The 8,081-nt window shown below is 31.9% G+C and overlaps 1 pseudogene; it reads left to right on the plus strand.

Moving 5' to 3' along the window:
* Nucleotides 1-272: 272 nt before the first annotated feature.
* Nucleotides 273-454, plus strand: LOC145241836 (U2 spliceosomal RNA; annotated as a pseudogene).
* The last annotated feature ends 7,627 nt before the right edge of the window (nt 455-8,081 follow it).

Raw genomic sequence — 8,081 nt, forward strand, 5'->3', positions numbered from 1 at the left:
TGTGATATTTTTGAAACATCAGCGTACACGGAACAAACACCCACAGCCAAAGTGTATATATATATATATATATATATATATATATATATATATATATATATATATATATATATATATATATATAGAGAGAGAGAGAGAGAGAGAGAGAGAGAGAGAGAGAGAGTGGAGGGAGAGATATATTATTATTATCTATTATATTAATACGATAGCGTGTGTATCAGGCTTGTCAAAACAAATGGTGTCGCTATTGAGGCAAAGCTAATAAAATATTTTCTTCTTCTTGGCCTTTTGGCCAAGATCAAAGTGTAGTATCTATTCTTCAGGCGCTACATTTCAATTTCTTCTCTCTCAGTGGAGGAGAAAATCTTTGCGACTAAGATAATTTTTTGTTCCTTTTCTCGACGTTAAAAAAACGACCCTGGTGTCTAAATCTGTCCCGTGGGGTTGCATTGTAAATAGGTCCTTTATTTAATGTAACAAAGTTGTAATATTACAGAAGTAACCGGGAAAAGCGATATCTGCTTTAATTACAAAAGGCACTGGAAATGTCTCTTCTAATTAATTATAAAATGCACTGGAAATGCCCCTTCTGATTAATTATAAGATGCCCTGAAAACTGTCCCTTCTGATTATTTTTTTGGTTACTTGTCTCCCCACAAGAGCAGAGTTGGACAGTAGGTCGGTTAAAAATTTGGGGAGAAACTAGCTCCCCAAAAGGGGCACTCTGGTCTGTAACAACAATAAAAATTGTATCAGTAATGACGGATTTCTCCTCCATTAACCAAGACCAAAAAGGGGGCAAATTTAAGTCACTGGAATGCTTAGACTGATACTACATTCAGAAATTCATGTTGAAGCAACGGTTGCAAGCTAATATATCAAAGTTATTGTTTAAGTAAGGGGGCATAGTGGGGTAAAGTTATGAAAATTATTGTCGAAATTATTAACATATCCAAGAAGTATGAAAAATGATGAAATGTAAGTTACTTGGTTGGTGTGTTTGTAAGGAAAAAATACGCCCAGACAATATATCAAATTTCTTATATTAGTTTCTTTCATATTAGGTTTACAATGTGGGTTTTTAATTATAAAAAAAACATTGTCGAAATTAGTAATATATCCAAGAATTATTAAAACTGATGAAATGAGAGTTAATTGATTCGTGTGTTTGTAATGAAATAATCAGTCAAGGCAATATACCACAGTTATTATTCTAGTAAGGGGGAGGCTGCAAGGTGTGTTAAACATGATTACCGAAATTAGTAAGATATCCAAAAATTATGAAACATTATTAAATGTAAGTTAATTGATTGGTGTGTTTGTAATGATATAATCTGCTCAGGAAATATATCAAAGTGATTATTTTAGTAAGAGAAGGCGATAAGGTGTGTTTGAATTATGAAAAATGATTGTCGAAAATAGTAAAATATCCAAGAATTACGAAAAATGATGAAATGTGAGTTTATTGATTGGTGTGTTTATAATAAAATAATCAGTCCAGACAATATATCAAAGTTATTATGTTAGTAAGAGAGGGTGATAAGGATTGTTTAAATTAAGAAAAAATGATTGTCGACATTAGTAACATATCCAAGAATTATGAAAAATGATACTATGTGGTTTAATGCATTAGTGCGTTTGCAATGAAATAATCAGACCAGACAATATATCAAAGTTATTATTTTAATAAGATAGGAGATGATGTCGGTTAAAATGAAAAAAAATGTTGTCAAAATCAGTAACATATACAATAATTATGAAAGATTATGAAATGTGTTAATTGATTGGTGTGTTTGTATTTAAATAATCTGCCTAGACAATATATCAAAGTTATTATTTTAGTAAGATGTGCTATATGGTAAGTTTAAATGATGAAAAATTATTGTCGAAATTAGTACCATATCCAAGAATTATTAAAAATGATGAAATGTGAGTTAATTGATAGTTGTGTTTTTTAATAAATAATCAGTCCATACAATATATCAATTTTTTATTTCAGTAAGGGGAGAGGCGATAATGTGGGTTAAAATTATGAAAAATTATTGTCGAACATAGTAACATATTCAATAATTATGAGAAATGATAAAATGTGAATTAATTGACCGGTGTATTTGTAATGAAATAATAAACCCAGGAAATGTACCAACGTTATTATTTTAGTAATGGAGCGATACAGTTTTAATAAAAGAACTAGAATAATATGATTGTGCCTTCCTTCATGCTGAACAGAACTCCCACATAATGCCCAGCAACAATATATTACATATGAAAAATGCCACTGTGGAATTTCCACAGGTCCCGCTAGTTTATATTATTATTATATTTATATACATATAATTATTAGATAAGTAGCAGTATCTGCTAAATGGCGTCGCCCGGTGAAAGCGTGGCCCTTCGATGAAATTATGGTACTGTTTTTGTTGTTGTTCTTGCTGCAACTGCTGCATCTGCTCCTCAACCCCCCAAACTGTGTGTGTTACGAACAACTTTCAAAATAGACACCGCCCAACTCCTCATGAAAACCATTTTTAAGGTAGGTTTGTCTTGGTCTACCAGGCCCTGTTTACAAAGATTCAGAAAAATATATGAGATATTTCGTTATTTTATATTTCTAATGAAATCCCTTTTATCCCAGCAATTTAATTTGGGTAGTTTTGTTCATGTAATTTTTAGGTGAAAGCACAGAATGATCTCACAATAAAAAATTATCTCGGACCGCCTTTTGCCAAAAAAGAATTAATTAAGTTTATCGTTATTTTATGTTTTAAATGTACCCCCTGCCCCATCGCAAAAAAAAGGGAAAATTGTCATGTTTCGCTGTCAGCCCTCCTTCCTCAATAGCCAAACTTTAAAATAATGGTAGGGGTTACACGTCTCATGGAATGCACGGTGGCCAAAAATGGGTGCGCATTTAACATATATATTATTATAAGTTATATTTTAAGTTATTATAAAAATTGTGCTTTTATATAATTTATAAAGTTGTGACAAAAAAGTAGATCTTTATATTTTTATGGGTTAAACAGCGCTGGGTAAAAATTTACCGTTGTTTACCGTTGTCTCTATATTTCTCTCTGTCTCTTCTGATACGATGATTTAATCTCTCTCTCTCTCTCATCCGATACGATGATTTTAATGTCTTTCTCTCTCTTTCTTTCTCTGTCACTCTGTTTCTCTTGCTTCGTTCCTTTCGTGTATTTATCAGATATTATGTTTTTTTTATAATAACTGAAATACTTGTTTCATTAATTTTAGATATAACCGTAAGAAAAAAAATGCAACATAAAACTATATAATGAAGAACACGTGTAGCTTTTCTCTATCTGCCTCTCTTTGTATCTTTCTGTCTCTCTTTCTGTTAATCTTTCACTTCCTGTCTACCTTTGTTTCTTTCTCGGTCTCTGTATGTCTCTTTCTCTCTCTCTCTCTGCCGATACGATGATTTAATCTCTTTCTGTATCGCTCTGTTTCTCTCTATCACTTTGTTTTTTTCGCTTCGTTTCTGTTTTTCTATCTATACCTCTCTAACTTTCTCTATCACCTTCTTATGAGATTTAAAAAGAGAGAGAGAGAAAGAAAGAGAGAGAAATGGGTGGGAGGGAGCAGGATGGAGAAGCAAATAACTTACTTTAGGAGCAGTAATCGCTTTACTTTATGTAAAACTCTGATCTTTTCTATCGATAGTCACCATATGGAACACAACTTTATTGAGTGTTCGGTTTAGTGCTTAGAATAGTATACGTGAATAATAGATCGGTATGATCTAAGCCAATCAGGATAGGATTATTGTAAAGGAGATGTTTTTCAAATAGAGGAACGGAAATTTAATTGTTGGTTTATGAATCTTTTAAGAACGGTGTAACCACAGTATTCATAACTTGTGTATAGATGTACACGGTGTGGGATGGAGGCGTAAGAGGACGCGTGGAAGAGGTGGTTAAAATGCAGCTACTTCTTCTGTGGGTTGCGGCGGTGATGAACATGGCGCTCCTCGGAATAAATGTAATGTATTAATAATACGAAATTATGTCTATGCGATTGTTGTCTATAAGTAAATAAGGTAATGGCTAATGGTGTAAGCAGAATACATTTTTATGTGCCAGCTTTTATTGTCAACCTACGCTAGTTTCGTGCAGAGGAGAAAAATTGCGCCCCTTTTATTATATACATGATAAATATTTTCAATATATAAAATGTTTTTCATGTATGCATATATAATCATAAGCGTAGAAAACAATTAAATAGCTGGTCACACGATTCGAACGTTTGAACACGAGTCACTTTTTTCTCACATCTGAGCGCTCTAACTAATTAACCAATTAACCAATTTCAACAGGGAGGCAGCTAGCCCAGAAATTAACCTTATTTATGTCATAATAATTATTAGGCAATGTTATCAATCGTCTTAACACTATTCACAAGATCATGTTGTGTGGAACGTTTCATTTAGCTTAGATTAGGTATTCTTTTTTTCTGAAAATAGTGATGCGTAATGTGCATTATTAAAAATTGTTGGATGTTATCCACAACTTTTAGGAGGTATTTCGTAAGAAATGAAGCCAGTAATCTACCGCACAATTGTTTGTGTCATGGGTGGTGTAAGGCAGTCTTCGCAAAAGAGAATACTCATTCAAATAAAAACAGTTTTAAGTGAATAATTCTCATTGTGAGTAATAGTACTGAAAGATTTCTTCAGCTTCGTTTTTTTTAGCCGTGACACTTGAGGGCGACAACTAAACAACTGAGGCGATGTCGTTTAGTGCGGAATTCGTTGCAAGACGAACCGAAAATGGAAATCGTTGGCAAGTAAATAAATATGACATGTCCTCAAAAGATGAAGAAAAAAAAACGAGAAAACGATTTTCTATACGACGTGTTAAACGAGTCATTCAGAAATGTTATCGTTTTGTGCAAGTATATGGAATCGTACAAATAAAACAAGTCTAGTAACTGGTAAAGTTCAACGAGTAAAGATACCAAACGTCTTTGTAATCCTCGTTCTCATTAAGAATAAGATAAATATTATGCTGCGATATTCTATACATAAGGGGTTTTCTTTTTGCCCGTTAAAAAAAAAACAACATAATATGCACTTGGGTTGTTCCAAATGTAAAACCCTACGTATTTTAACTCAAAATGTATAAGAGCCATAAAGACGTGAGTGATATCATTAAAACGACTGACCTTTTTTGCTCCAAGATTTATAATTCTACGCAGTCATCACCATAGTCAATGAACTTTTGTCTAGTATTCAATCACGCATTCATGTTTCTGACGCACGTTAATTGCAGGGATGGAGTCTTTTTTTTGGTGTGATTAACATGAAACGGGAATAGGAAATTTGTTTTTTTTTTAATTACAATATCGAAATCAGGAGAATTCGAACGTAACTTCCGATTCCAAACAAATTCTTTTAATTTTTGTCTTGACAATATAAAATGAAACAAAAAATATTTATGAATTAAATTGTTCATTTACAACATATACTCACGACTAAAGAATGGAGTATGAATATTATTCCCAAGTTTAATATTGATAAAGTAACAACTGGACAGTTAACTTGCATATTTCCTTTGTAAAGTTTTCACATATTTCCCCTAAACGGCCATATGTTTCCCACTTGATAATTAAAGGATTTAAAGTGCTCTGAACAAAGTTTATTTTCTTGGTACCGACTGGACACTGTCAGTGTCTGACACCGACTTCTTCTGAAATAACTAAATATATAAATATGAATATTACATTTATATCTTTAAAAGTAAAGGAATTGGTGTTTAAAACACATTTATGAATAAAATATTGATTGTCAAACAATGTTTCGATATAAAAAAAACATTGCAAAATGAGTTGGTAAAGATAATAATGGCAGTAAAAAATATTGCTAAAAAAATGAATATTTTTTGTCTTATTTTTTGTTTTTGTGCTGTTGTTACTTTTGTTGTTTATATTTTTATAATATCCGATGTTTCATTAAACAATTGTAATGGGAGTGTTTGCTACCGGTCAAAATATTTACTACTAATTGCCCTCATGGGGATCTTACAAATGCTATTACAAGATACGCCCCTTATCTTTTTCTTTTGTCCGAATGGATCAGCGGGGATTATAAATTCCATTGTTATGATCTCCATTTATGCATTCATAACCTGAACGTTTTATCTCTCTGCTGCAGATATTGATGCAACTAGTGATAGAATTATGCCATTTTTAGCCGATTCCGATGCAAATACCGATTCTCTTCTAAATTTTAGATTTCGATAAAAAGTACTAATTTCGATTCCGATTTTTTATAAATTTCTTAACATTTAATTCGAGATTTGATGTTTTTTTAATGTTCAAATGGCTGTAAAGCCCCCGTATATATTTTGAAATATTTACGACAGCTTTACAGTCATTTGAACATTTGTTTAGTTGTTGAACCTCGTCTGTTTAATATCGATTTTATAATTGCTCAATGTGTGAGCTGCCCATGGCATAGCACCCGTCAAATCTATAGTTCTTATGCCTAACACACTGTAGCATGTCTCTGCTAACATTGTTCAATGCAGATGTTTTGTTTCTGTGCGACGTCTTCCATATTAGCAAGAAAAGGGGAGCATATAATCTTTCCATTACATGTCCATCAACAATGAAATTCCGTGAAGACAGGTTCGCTGACAGTTATGCCTACAACATATTTCAAAACACAAAATAACTTCTCTTTGTGAGTTAGCTATATAGCTAATCCTGAAGAAGAACAGAAATAAAACATTAAAAATAATCTTGGTATGTTTGTATACAATGAGAATTTGAAGATAGTGCAAGAATTGACATTATTGAGGATCCAAAATAAAAACAGTTTTATTTCTGTAATATATAAACGACATGTATTTTTTGGTCACTGTTACATTTCTCTGTATGTGTATGAGTTTATTGTTTCCTATTTAAAGCTTCGATTGAATCACATATTAGCATATATTGTTCATTATATATCACTTACATTTTCTTCTTAATGTTTATTTAAATTTGATGAATTTTGCTTAAACGTTTTGCAAACCATAGTAATGAAAATAATTTTAAAAAAATCAAATACTGCTCGGTCACGCCGGATATTAAGTTTACTTTTTCCTGTTAGAGTGCAAGATGTCACGGCTTACAAATACCTAGGCGAAAATATACCATTGTATTAATTTCTAAATACATAGCGTTTTAATTCTTCGAAGTGCAGAATAATATTTTGAAAAGTTAAGCCGCCATTGCAGTAATTTACACTTCTATCATAATATTTCTAATCATGGAACGGCCACTTTCATCGTCTCTTATTATAGTATAACTTTCGTTTTCGCAATTATTATATAATAAATCATAATTAGTATGAATGTAAGATTTGAGAAAAGGAGACCGCAACACTTCGTATTTAAATGTACTTTGTGAAAAGAAAACATGTCAAACATCCAAAAATCCTTCATGGTGTGGTTCCTATGATAATCAGTCACATGAGGTAATACGACAGCGATCATATCTCATAGGTAAACCGAATAAGAACATCGGTATTTACTAACATTTATGTGTCCTATACACACCAACCGCTGAGTCCACCGCATTGTGACGTAAATGTTTTTTTTTTACTGTGAATAATGGAATCCATAATAAACATGCGTGTATTTTTTGATCTTACACACGAGATTATTTTGTGTATTTCTTAGGTTTTTCATTTGTTTCTATTACGAGATTATCTGTACATTCACGCTTTGTTTTTAATGGGAAAATTTGTAGTTTTAAATTTGTTAAATGAAAATATTTTCTATTTTTCTTCTATAAAAACATCAATAAGTGGTTATGAATGTAAACGCATTTATTTCCGACAGCTTTTCTTATAAACAATATCTAGGCGTCACATTTATATCTTCACGGTGTAGTCATAAGTAAAACGCCATGTTTAGTGGCGGTTATGGTTGTAATACTTATAGACGACATGCGTACAAAGGGAAAATATTTAGCTCAAGCTATCTAAGAAATGTAAGAAATGGCCCAACCTTTAAATATTAGTGTAAGTGCTTTTGATCCGAGACACCATACTACGATTATGGTTTATTGCAAAT

The sequence above is a fragment of the Euprymna scolopes genome, chromosome 20, assembly GCF_053919585.1.
Source record: "Euprymna scolopes isolate OS-2025 chromosome 20, ASM5391958v1, whole genome shotgun sequence".
In the NCBI taxonomy this organism is placed as follows: Eukaryota; Metazoa; Mollusca; class Cephalopoda; order Sepiida; family Sepiolidae; genus Euprymna; species Euprymna scolopes.